The sequence below is a fragment of the Canis aureus genome, chromosome 6 (genome assembly GCF_053574225.1).
Source record: "Canis aureus isolate CA01 chromosome 6, VMU_Caureus_v.1.0, whole genome shotgun sequence".
NCBI classification, from domain to species: Eukaryota; Metazoa; Chordata; class Mammalia; order Carnivora; family Canidae; genus Canis; species Canis aureus.
This window is the reverse complement of record NC_135616.1, coordinates 584597-597619: the sequence shown is the minus strand read 5'-3', so window position 1 is coordinate 597619 and position 13023 is coordinate 584597. Positions and strand designations below refer to the sequence as shown.

At 56.0% G+C, this 13023-nt stretch overlaps 1 protein-coding gene across 8 annotated transcripts in view; it reads left to right on the top strand.

Moving 5' to 3' along the window:
- LOC144315368 (zinc finger and BTB domain-containing protein 7C) overlaps positions 1-13023 on the top strand; it is a 337017-nt gene that overhangs the window by 212487 nt on the left and 111507 nt on the right. Inside the window, exon 1 of one of the 8 annotated variants that reach the window (XM_077899771.1) lies at positions 7983-8116. The exons of the other annotated variants lie outside the window; for them this stretch is intronic. The gene's annotated coding sequence lies outside the window, so the exon portion shown is untranslated. Of the gene's footprint in view, positions 1-7982; positions 8117-13023 lie in introns of those variants that run through there. 8 annotated transcript variants of the gene reach the window in all.

Here is a 13023-nt window from a genome sequence, read left to right as displayed (position 1 = left end):
TCATTCCTCTTTTTCCTGTTGAGATGGGAGATGGCCAAGCCACCTCTGGGGCCTCCCCAGTGAAGCAGATGCTGACACCAGCCATTCCGGAGCCCCTGCAGCCCTCTCCAACCCCTCGCTGCCTGCTGTCCTAGTGGGAGTGGGCTGGGGGTGCATTCCTCCGAAGCACCCCCCACTGATGCCTCACATTCCGCTCTGCCCCTCCCACAGCCCCTCCTCCCCACCTGGCGTTCAGCACCAGCTCAGATCCCCTGACTTGGTGATGTGTTTTGCACATAAGTCTTCCCTCCTCAGCGCTCCTCCGTGGCAGAAACTGAGTCTGTCCTTTCTGTCCTCATTCTCTTTACTCCTCCAAGCCTCTCTCTTGCGACAGGCACCCTGACGTGCTGAGGACTGCCCGGCATACTCTCCTCACAGCATCTGCTTAATCCCCACGCTGGCTCTGCAGAGTGGGAAGGATGGTCCCTATTTTTCTGTTGGGGGCCGTGGCTCGGAGAGAAGGTCGCACAGCCCAAGTGACAGGGCTGGGATTCAAGGCCGCGGTCTCACTCCCAGATGCCTGCACCATGCCAAGTGGCCTCTCCTGCACAGAATAGGTGTTCAACAGATCTTTAACGACAGATTATACCATACTCTTCCCTCTGCCAACAGCAGATGCCCCCGGAGAGATGATGGTGATGATTACTAATGCTACTACTAACAGTAATAATAATTATTCTTCTCTACCAAGCAACTCTTAATGTGTCATGCACCAAAACAATGCCCTGAGAGGAGGGTTCTGTGATCGCCTCCACTTTACAAATGCAACTACTGAGGCAGAGAGAAGGGACTTGCCTAAGGTCACCCAGAAAATAAGTGAGCTGGGCTTCAGTGCAGCCTGCCTTTGAGGCCCAGGCCCCCAGCCTCCCCGCCCTAAAATCTCCAGGTGAACTGGAGTCCTGGGCTCTGCGGGGCTCCAGAGTTCAGGTAGCCCGCCCGGCTGTCAGGGCCGCTGGCCAGGGGGACCGACCCGGCAGCGGGCGGGGCGGGGGGGGGCCCGACTCGGTGTTCTAGGCCCTCGGCCCCTTCCACACCCCGCTGCCCCTCTCCCCGGGCGGGCGGGCAGGCAGGGAGGAGGGCGAGGGCGGGCGAGAGTGCCAAGGGGAGGCGGGAGCACCGCAGGCGCCAGAGGGCGAGGGGCGCGGAGGAGGCCAGGTAGGGCTCCGGGAGGGGCGGGGAGCCTGTGGCCAGGGCTGGCCGGGGTTGTGGTTACATCACAATCTGCTTTCTGGGGTGGGGGGTGGTTGGGAGAGGTGGGCGAACCAGCCTGAACCGGCCGGGCAACTCTCAAAGAGGGGCGTGGGCCCTGCGAACTGTGGGTGCTGCCCAGCACCCTTTATCCTCACCCTGCTCAGAAATTTTTCTGTGAATCCGCCCTGTTGGCTTAACAGTTGCCCCCATGACTGTTCCACCTCTCTTACCCTGCCCTGCCTTCCTCCCCTTCTCTCCCCTCCCCTGCCCTGCCCTCCCCTGTCCCCCTCCTCTCTTGCCCTCCCCTCCCCTCTCCTCTCCAGATTGGCTCCTCCGAGGAATCAGTTAGCCAAAGGCAGGCACCAAGCTCTTGCCCTCAGCTGTCCCACTGCCACCCTCTCCTGGAGGACTCTGGTGCGTGCCCTCCCTTGCTCTTTCCCTGCCCCTCCCAGGGCTCTCTGGGGTATGGCAAAGGAGCTTAGTGAATCAGAGCTGAGGGCCCTCCCTCCGGCCCCAGCCCTTTAGGGGCCCTTTGGGGTCCCCCCCTCCTCCTGTGGCCTTGGAGGGCCTAGTGCCCACAGACCCCTGCGGGCAGAGAGGAAAGACCTAGGCAGCCCCAGCAGGGTAAGAACCTCACTCTTCCCCAGGCTGTCTGCATTTTGCAGAGGTTTCTGAAATGGGACCTGCCCTGCCCCCTCACTCAGCAGTTAACTCAATTGGTGGAATTCCAAAGGCTGGACACCAGACTGGGGAGGGGATGTTCAAGGCAGGGGCGCTTTTCAAGGAGCCTGGATCACATCCAGAAGGCCACCACCGTCTCCCTCATGCCCCCCCCTCCCGCTGTCCTGCCCCTGTGTCTCTCTCAGTGACCGTTCAACTTCTAATTCATCCCCGGAGGCTCTGAGTTCTTACACTTCCAGGTGGCTAGCGGACACTCTCCCTGTGGCTAATGGGAGTTTCGTGGCTTGCTGAGCTTGTGTTTGTCACGACTTTGCAGCTTTTTGACCAAGATTACCACAATCTATACATCAGGACTGTTAGGAAATTGTTTAAATAACTAGGATCTTTAACAGAACTGGACCACAGACATCAACATCCCAGTCCTGGCTTTTGTGGACGGAGGCCATTGAGATGCAGAGAGGAAATGACCTGCCCAAGGTCACACAGCTTGTTGGTGGCAAGGCTGGGACTCTAATTCACCTCCTAGCTCTGGGTCCAGTGTGCTTTAATTTTAGGCCAGCTCTGTGTTAGGGACCTAGCTTAGCACCTGGGTGGCACGGAGATGAATGACTGAGGCTTCAATGAGGAAGTTGGAGAAATACAGCATTTCGCAGAAGTGAGAAGACCCCGAGGTCCCCCGGGAGCCTGGGACTCTAGCCCCTTCCCGCTACCCTGGTGAAACGTCTCTCCAGGGTAGCTGGAGACCACCAGCAGGAGCCTAGCATCCTCTTTGGTCACTTCGGGCCTCGTCATTGTGCCCAAGGAGACTGTGGGTCTGGAGGTAGGTGACGCGTGAGCCAAACTGGCAACTCCAGATCAGAGCGATCAATACCGGGGCTCTGCATTCATTGCCCTCAGCCAATATCTGAACAGATTGCAAAAGACCGAGGCATGTCTGTTCCTGCAGGGACTCTTGTCATCCTGAGGCCCTGCCAGGCATTGTGTTAGGAGACCAGGATCCCACAGATCTGGAAGTGCTGGGACTGGAGGCCCCGGCTGTTGACTCTGGGCTGCCCCAGCCCCTGGGGTCCTGCCTTTGGGGCATCGGCTGTGTGTGAGCACAGACAGGGTTGGGAAGGGCAAAAGGAGACTGGAAATTCAAGACAGTTGGGCTACAACAATCTACCTTAGGAAAGTATTTGAAGAGGAAAGGGACTGAAATTAATGATTAAAATAAATAATACTTTTTGTTGTAATAGAAGCTCATGAACTTGGACCTCACTGACATGGGATTTAGGATAGTTGAGCTTGGCTGTGGGGAGATTCACCTTTGCACTGTCTGTGAACACAGCTGGATGAATAGATAAACCGCGCACGTGACTCAGGGTGGGGAGGAGGGTGCACGCATGCGACTTCATTGTGATGACAAATTTTGGCCGGAAGCAGGTCAGCTCTGCTCACCTTGGTAAACATTTTATTTACAAACATTTGTTGGGTACCTTCCACATGCCAGATTCTGTGCTAAGTGCTAAATTAATAAGCATGAGGCAGCACCTGGGAGGGGGTGCTGCAGGGGCGTGGGAGTGGAGGGCGGCTGCAGGCGGGCGAGGAGTCTGGAGTGCCTGTGGTAGGGGCAGAGTGACTGTGGCTACATCACATTCCCGATGGATCTTTAATATTTTGACTCCTGCTAAGGAAGACTCCTTATGAGGTAAGAATGATCATTCTTCCCATTTTACAGACAGGGAAACTGAGGTTGGTATCGGGAAACCACCAGGATTCACACCAGGGCAATCTGGTTCTAGGGTTTATTCTTTTAACTGCCGGGTTTTCCGTGTTAGGACAAGGGGGGTTAGGATGGCGGGGAAAGAAAGAAAAATTAGGATGGCCTGTGACCCCCTACTCCCTCCAGATGCTTGGGATCTGGTTAGGAGAGGTAAACATGGGGCCTGGCATGCAGTAGGTGCTTAATAAGTGAATTAATTAGACCTGGGTTTGAACTGCTTGAGGGCAGATGTGGGCCTGAATGTCCCAGCATCCCCTGCCCCTGCGCTGCTGCTGGTACATAACAGACATCAAATGACAGAGCACCACAGGACCTGAGGGTGGGGGAGACCACCGTGCCAGGCATTTGTCAGTTAAGAGACTGGCCTGGGAGGGGAGGAGGGCAGAAGGGGTACACCCACGGCTGCGGGGCTTTAGGGTGCAGGGCTCCCTCCACAGTGCTCTCATGGGCTGCTTGGAAGCAGATGCACTGAGATAGATGCAGGCAGAGCAGTTGACTGGGCCTGCGTTTTCTCCAGAGCCCCAGGTTCTCACACACACCCCCACCCCCACACCCCTCACTCCCACCCCGACCCCGGGGACTTGCCTTGGCCCTCGCCCTCTCCCTGGGACGGCCCCGCCCCTCCTCCCCCTGTGCTGAAAGAGGGCCTTCCAGGCCTTGAGCTAGGTGAACCAGGCAGGGAGGGGAAGACCATGCTGGACACTCTTCCTCTTGGCCTCTGCTTGCTGTCCTCTGCCTTTGGAGTCTGCCCTCTTCCGTTCCCACCAGGGCAGGCAAGAGACCTAAGGACACTTTCTTTTTTAAAGATTTTATTTTATTTATTCCTGAGAGATACACAGAGAGAGGCAGAGACCCAGGCAGAGAGAGAAGCAGGCTCCCTGCCGGGAACCCGATGCGGGACTCGATCCCAGGACTCCGGGGTCACGCCCTGAGCTGAAGGCAGATCAACCCCTGAGCCCCCCCCCCCCCCCCGGGTGTCCCAAGAGCTAAGGACCTAAGGACACTTATTCCATGTGTTTAGTGAACAAACAAACACCCCACCACACTGCCAGGGCCCACCAACAGCCATTCAGAACGGGACACACTTCCTCCAACCTCATGGATGGGAGGAGCCAAAGTTGCCTCCCCCTGCACCATTGCCCCCACCCCCAAGGCCTCCATTTACCGAAGAGAATGGCGAGGAACTGGAAGGAGGAAGGATTTGCCCAAGGACACTGGGGCCCATAGAGGCAGAGCGTGGGCAAGAAAACAGGGTTTCCATGTTCCCGTTCAGACCCTGCTCTGAAGCATACCGGCCTGTGGCTTTTGGGAAACCCTGTTCAGCTTGTGGCCTGTTGGGGCCAGTGTTAGGAGAAAGCCAGCCAGGGCTTGTTTGCCTGACACCTTTGCAGCCCTCCCCAAAGGCAAACCACCCGTCATTTGTGATGGGTGCCCTTGGCAGCAACTACAACACATCCACCAAAGCAAAGAGAAGTTGAGAAGGAGGCCAAGCGGGGAGCTGGTGTTTGCTCCTGCTGGGAACCTGGGCACATTGAACTTGTCAGCTTGTCCGGCCCAGATACCATCTCGTTCCTGCTTGGCACAAGTTTATCGAGCCCATGTGTTCCTCCTTGGCAAAGGCCTTGAAGGGAAAGGAAGTGGGACTGTCCCCAGGCATTGGGGCAGTTGCCTGCTCCCCACCCTGATCCGTCTCTAGCCCCTCAACACCCCACCGATACCGATACCTCTCGGCAGGCGGCCAGCTGAGTAGAATTAGCATTTCTTCTGCAGGACTGAGCACAGACAGACACTTGGGATCTTGGGGTCTGTTTTGGTTTGGGGCTATGGAGTCAGGCTTTTACCTGGGAGTTTGTGTTTAACATGCTCTTATGGCATTTTGTAGGTGTCAGGGACTCTTCTAAGCACTTTACAAATATTGGCTCAGGTCATATGCCCAACACCTTTTCCAGAACAGGGAACTGAGGCAGAGAGAGAAGGTGCTTAGGGTCACACAGTGAGGGATGGCAGAGCGAAGATTTAGGGTTTGGCTCCAGAGTCCACACTCCCATCTGGGATTCCTGGCCGCCTTTCTGCTGGGACCACCAGAGTTTCGCAGTTTTGACAAATAATTGAACCCGACCAAATCTGTTTCCTCACCTCTACAGTGGAGATAATAGTAACCGTGCCTGAACCCCTGGAACAGTAGCTTTGGGAAGTGTGAACGGAGGGCTGGTTCTTATCTGACCACCTTCCCAGCGGCGGTTGACTCATCCCACGGCCCGTTTGTCCTCCGCAGGTTAGCAGTCTCTGGCGGCCATGGCATGAGGGACCAGCAACTTGCCAGGAACAGTGCTGGACCCCATTGCCTGCCGTGACCCCATGTTCAGCCCCAAACTAAGCACGCTGTCTAGTGGTTACGTATATGGTATTTCTTTTATCATGGTTTTTATGTGATTTTTCTTGCTATTAATACCTTGTGTACCGAACAGCTCTCCTTGGTGCATATGGCAAAAGCCACGGGGAGGAAGCCAGCAGAGGCACCCATAGCTCTGCTCCCCCAGTTGGCAGCTACTTTGCCCTCACTCCCCCTCCAGAACTGCAACATGCCCAATCTTAAGCACTTTCAGCTAGAATTCTGGCCTGTGTCCAGAAGATGCCTGATTCCACCCCCAAAGCTTAAGGCTGGGGAAACCCTGCGAGTGGCCTGTAGGGGCCAGGCCCAGTGCAGGACACCTGGAGTGGCCCCCGGAGGGCTCCGTCTGCTCTCTCTCAGCCCTGTTCTCTCCCCTCCATTACCCAACATCATCCCTGTGTCAGGAAACAAATTTTCCAGGGGTATTAAACTTTACTTTATAATTTTTGAGTCTCTACTACTCCCAAGTACCTTAATTCCAACCGCCCCTGCCTGCCCCATTGAAGCAGGGAAAGGGAGCAGAGGTTATGATGGTGGGAAATGGCATAATTTGAGCCCAGGGAAACGTCACAAGGCTTCTCACCCAGTGTTTGGACGGTGCCCGTGTTCTTAAGAATGAATGTAAGAGGGATTTTGACCAGCCACAGCAGCCAGAACCTGGTGGCCACCTCACATGGCCAAGGAAAGTGACTAAGGTTCAATGGGTCACAAGGAGGCAGTGGGACAATAAAATGATAGGCCCTTTTGTGCACTGGACCTTCCGTGTGCTTTCTCTGACAAATGAGACTTGACTTGATCCTCACACAGATTCTTGAGGGCAAGATCTACCCTCCCTACAGACTGGACGACCGAGGTCCGATGAGGGAAGTAGGAGGTCATAGGGAGCAAGCAAGGAAAGCGGAGCCCTGTGGGGCTGGTGGCTCTCCCCACTCTCGCCAGCCAGGCATCTCGGTACGGATGTGCCTCCCGTGGCTGTGCTGCGTGGGGCGCGCAGGTCGCGCCGGTGTTCATTTTGGCCTCCTTGTTGATCCTTATCTTCTCATTGCTTCATTTTCCCTCCTTATTTTTTTGTGTGTATGTTTATCTACTCACAATGTACTGCAGGCACGTGTGCACCCTGCTTCAGATCCTTTTGGAAGAAGATGCGTTATACACGCACAGTGGGACCCAGGATGTCGTTGTTAATCATTTCATAAGGTCTCCCATGGGGGAGATATTTGCATATTAGCCAAGAGTTTCTTTAGGAAAACCTCAGACACACCCTGTTTCCTTAGGAACAGAGCAAGGACGTGGGCCTGTAGAGGCTCTGAGGAGACTTGCCTCTCCCACGGCCTGAGTACACCGCTATTTCCAATCTTGTTAGAGTCACATAGCTCAACTGGAAATTAAGTAGACCCCCCAAAACTCTGGCTTTTCTAGTGTAGCCCCGTGGTTCTCAGCCTGTGCAGGGAGGAGCAAAGCCTGGAATCCTGAAGCCTCCATCCCTCCCCACCGAGATGACCATATGCCATACCGATGTGTGACAGCATCAAGAAGAAAATAATTGAAAAGTTCAAAGAAATAAAGTCCATACGACATACTAGAGAATATTAGGGGTCCAGGGAAACCATATTTATTTGTCTTCTTCCTCTCCCTGGAACATGGCCAAGAAGTGGCAGGAAATAAAACCACATCGAACCAAGAGAAGTCACAGAACACCTGCTAGAACACTTGTTCTCTGGGGCACAGGTCACTGAGGGCCCACAGGCTCCTGTTTGACGCACACTTCAAACTAGCTTGGTTTTCTCGTTTCCAACCTACATGGGACCAGCTGGAGCAAATGAGAACGGGGGTGAAGGATGGCTAGTGAACACTCATGGTTGGGGGCTCAGGGAGGCAGCGCTGGCTGATGACTGGCACCATTGGGGTGACTTTGGGTTATGCAAGCGTCTTCGGGTTGTTTAAGCAATTCCCGTGAGGGACTTGGACGTTTTGCAGTAACAGCGTGGCTTGGAGGAGGACGTCTTGCCTAATCCGAGTACACAGAAGTTGGCCAGAGCCGCCTGCAGGTGAGAACTGAGGAGGCGAGAAGCAGGGGCAGGGATGGGGAGTGGGGTAAGAGCGCCTCGGCAAGTGCTCACCTTAACGTGGTTGGTGTGGAAAACTGGCTGGGGAAAGGGCCCTTTCCTAATCCACAGGCCAAAACACCTAACGTTTTTCTCAATGTGCGTGTATTACTTTCAAGATGAGGAAACTTGAAGCTTTATTTTCTGAGATGAAAGGCAATCCCAGAACCCAGAGGGCCCGAGAGGACCGCAGAGTGGGGAGGGCGACCCCGAGAGAGGTGGCCGGGGTGAAGGTCACCCGGGGAGGCCAGTTGTGGGCGGGCCTGGCCCCAGGAGCAGGCCAGCCGCAGTGTCCTGGCCCCGCTGTCCCTGGTCCAGCACGGCCCTCGTCCTGCCCCAGAGAACAAACCCCAGCGGAGTGCAGGCCCGCCTGGGCCTCCTGCAGGTGCGCTGAGCCCTCCAGGGGCTCCTCTAGGCCCTGCAGAGGCCCGGATCCAACCCCTCCAGGCTTCCCCGCCTCCAGCCCCCTGACCGAGGCCCGCCCCGCCCCTGTCCCTGGCTGGCGGCCCTGCTGCCCCTGTGCCTGTGCCCCGGGCCTCGGTTCCCAGAGCCCGATGGAGAAGGGATGAGTGGGAAGCACCAGATTCCAGGCTGTGCCCTCACCTTCTTGTGAGCTCTGGAGGCACAGAGCCTGGGCCCCTGACCCGGCAGCCAGTTCCCAGCCATAAGGGCCGGCCCTCCGAGTGTCCTGGGCTGCGCCTGGGGCTGCAGTCGTGGCGCTGCGCCCTCGCAATGCCCTTTTGTGGGGCGCCTGACCTCACCGCTGTAGATTTGGGTCAGTTGTCGTCTTGGTGCCGCCTGAACCCTAGCTGACATTTTATCTCTCCCTCCTCCCTCCTCCTCCCTCTTCCCTCCCTCCCTTCTCTCTCTCTCCCTCCTCCTCCCTTCTCTTCCCTCCCTCCCTCCCTCCTTCCTCCCTCCTTCCTCCCTCCTTCCTCCCTCCTTCCTCCCCCCTCCATCCTCCTCCCTCTCTCCTTCCATCCTCCCTCCTCTCTCCCTCCCTCCTTCCCTCTCTCCCTCCCTCCCTGCCTCCTTCCCTGTCTCCCTCCCCTCCTTCTCCTTTGACCCTAGCAATGAGCCCCCTGGGCCTTTCCCCAGCCCCAGTCAGCAAGGGGCTGTAACAAGGAAGCCAGCTCCTGCCCCTCCCTTGCGGAGCACAGAGGGGTGCGGGTGCTGGTGTGGGTGCAGTCCAGTGCCTCCACTTACTACTCAGGCAGGTTATCTGAACTTCTTGGACCTCAGTACCTTTATCTGTAAAATAAACATGCTAGTACTCACCTTGGAAGCTTTGTTGTAAGGATACAATCAAGGAAATGACTGTAAAGCCTTTCGTATGTTTTCTGACCCATACTGGGTGCTCAGCACCCGGGAGGTACACCATGACGGCCTCTACTAGTACGGGAGCGTACACAGCCAGCCCACATCATTTCCACTATATTCACTGAACTATCCCTTTAAAGGCCTAGAGAACAGTGGGCCCAGAGTATTCCCGGTCTAGTTTGTGGGTGGAAGATGGAGATGGGACAGGACCTGGCTGTCCCCCAAGGCAGTAGGTACCCCAGTCCAGGACTAGCCCACCCAGCCTCTGGTGGCCTCCAGTCACTTGTGACTGTTCCACTTTGGGGCTAGCGACTTCAGATCCTTGGGCCTCCCTCCCTTTGGTGCCGCATGAAAGGAGAGTTGGAGTGCTGCCCACACCCCCAGGGCTGCTGAGCAGTAAATAAGAGGATGCTCCCCCAGCACTCAGCCCGGTGCTGACCCCTACCACCTGCTGAGGGCTCCAGGGGGGCTTGCTGGGACTGTTGGCAAGTGACACCCATCTGACACAAGAGCTGGCCCTGGAAAAGCTGTGAAACCAAATCCTGTGTTCCCACTAACTGGCTTCTTCACTTTGAGGAGGCTTCATCTTTGCCTGGGACCATCCTGGGAAGACAGTGACTCTGAACACCTCGGCGACAAGTACACCATCTCCCCCTGCTCCGCTGGCTCACGGGCAGGCCCACGGGCACACGGTGGAGCGCGAGATAGCTTACGTGGCACAAACGGTGATTCTCTACAGCACCTGTGTGCCAAATGTAGATTCTTTCTTAATTTTCTTTTCTTTTCTCTCTCTCTCTCTCTTTCTCATATTCATGTATCCATCCCTCCATCCATCTCTCATCTCCTCATCTGACAGGACCACCTGCAAGTATTTCCTCTCTCCTTACCATGGGCAGATTACAGCTATATAATTCATGCACCAAAAGTTTCTATTTCCCAATGACTTCCACCTTTCATCTACATTTTATTTTTTGAACTTTTAGGACGATCATCAACTTTTGTGAAAATCTATTAAGCTCTGTGGGCTGTCTTCCCAGAAGAAGGAACATGCTCACGCCCTCATACAATCTTGCATACTGACTAGTGGGGGTTTTGTGAATCCTCTGAAGGCCCCTCCCCATGCCCCCAGACACCCTGGTCAGGACCCCTGCAAACATAAGAGCTTTCTTATGGAGACAGCCCGCATCTCAGAGGCAACAGATAGCAGTTTAGGCAAGCACTCAAGGGCCCCCCCATATTTAGTCTCCTTTGACTGGCGTGCTGGGCCCCAGCTCCTTCCCATCCTATCTTTCCTCAGGCCAGTCCTTCCCTGGGGCTGTCACCTCGCCTTTCCCCCGCTTCTTCCCTACCCTTTATCTACCTCTCACCCACAGTTCAAGTATGTGATGGCCTCCGAGGGATGGAGAGCTCAGGGAGGATGTGGAGCCTCAGCAGACAGGGAAGAGGCCCCGTTTTATAGGCAGGAAAACAATGAAATGCACTGAAACCTGAGCTCCTAGCACTTCAGTGCAAGCTGGCCAGGAGGGGTGGGGGACAGAGAAGGACGTGCCAAGCGGGGCTTTTCCCTCCTGCCTGGTCTGAGTCTGAGGAATTCGGCAGTGGGCTGTGGTGAGACACCCTGCCTCCCGGTTCTGGCACCTAGTGAGTGTGGAACTCTGGACAGGCCACTGGCCACTTCAACAACGCAGCCTTAGTTTCCCTATCTTTAAAAGAGATGCGCGTGGCTGGTGAGGGCTGGGCAGGGTGCAGGGGATGCTGGCAGCGGCGCTGTGGTGAAACGTCAGATGTGCCACCTTTCTGGAAAATGCAATTTAGCATTTTCAGGTGAGGAGCCATAAAGGTCTTCATACCCCTTTCATCCATTTTTTTCTGGGAATCCGATCTAAGGCAGAAGGCCCAAAGAGGGAGTAGGCATGCACAAGGACGTCCCGCCAACAGTGTCCGAGACATGGAAGGGTCTGAGAGCAGGGAGGGTCCCTGTGCGGCGGTGGTTTGGCCACTCCCTGGCATCCTCTGCAGTGCCTGCACATGCTCAGTGCAGATGCAACCCAGGAGCTGGAAAACCTCCTCCTTCTCCCCGCCCCTGCACCCCAAAACACACCTGACATGGCTCCTCAGGGCCCTGACTTGGCAAAGGCCACACCGCCCCCTTGCCAGGCCCCCTGCCTCTGACACGTGAGCGTGCATCCCCTGGGAGTCAGAAAACAGAGATTAGGGGTTCAGATTCTCATGAGTGGGCCTGAGGTGAGGCCCAGGAATCTGCATTGTAACCATCTGCCCAGAGACGCCAGCAGGGGCTCAGAAGTCCACGTTGGGAGAGGCGTCACCGTGCCCCAGCCACGGGACCCCGACCTCCCGCACACCACACAACCCACCCACGGCGCAGCACTTTTCCTTCTCAGCCACGAAGCTCAGACTCTTTGGCAAAACTCCTGAATGGCGTTTGTCCTGGATCCGGTGAGCCTGCTGACGGTGCTGAGCAGGTGACCCTTTCGTGTCCCCTTGGAGATGCACCAGATGGCACCTATAGCCTCACAGGAGGGCCTGGTCTGAGGCTTTAGCCTGGGCTTACCTCTGTCTCGCTCCGGTTTCTCCTCCTCTGTGCGAAACCCCCAAATACTCTCAGCTCCCTCCTGCAGGTCTCCAGGATAAAGAGTAAGTTTTAGAGGTGCTCAGTGTGACCTGAGTCCAATCCTGACTCTGAGCTGCCCTTCTGTAAAAGGGGAATAATAACCTTTGGACCTCAGAGTTTGCTGTTGAGGATTGAACTAGATAATGCAATGCAAAGCCCTCTTGGCACAATGCTCCTGGCTACTGTAATTATGGTAATTCTCCTGTCCTTGGGGGTTAACAGCGAGTTTTCTTTGATGAGGTCCTTATAAGAGGCCAGGCCCTTGTTTTGATCTGTATGGTAGCCATCCTACAAGCCTAACCTTGACCTATGGAAAATGCCAGGAGAAAGCCCCTGGCAGGGGACTTTCCAGTCTCTTCCAGGAGAAAGTCCCTGCCACCCTCCGGGTGTGGTGAAGGTGCCTGGGCGGACCCTCCGGCCTGGCTAGTTTGTCGGAGCCTGGGGAAAGGCTAGCTGGGGGCTGTCCTGGCCATACCTGATGGCCCGTGGAGGTGGCATGCTGACCAACACTAGGGGTGAGGCTGACCCCTCTGCGGGAACACGCGGGAGCCCACATTAGAACAGGTGCTTTTGGGAGGGCGTTGGAGCCTGTTGACCACTTCATCCAACAAAGAAACTGCTGGTGCACAGCCTGTCCCCACCAGCGGTCAGCCACCCAGTGGCCCCTTGCACAGTACACCCACCCCCACACACACCTGCGCACCCCCACGTGCCCGCCTGAGAGCACACCCACGCGGTCCTGCCTGCATCTTCCCCATCCCCATCCCCAGCCTTCCTCCTCCTGACCACACACTGGAGAAGGGACACGCCGACCCCCAGAGAGTGTTTGTTATGCCCAAAGTGTACCAACAACCTGGCCAGGTAATGGGGCCCTTGCACATTTGCGGGGACCCCGTAG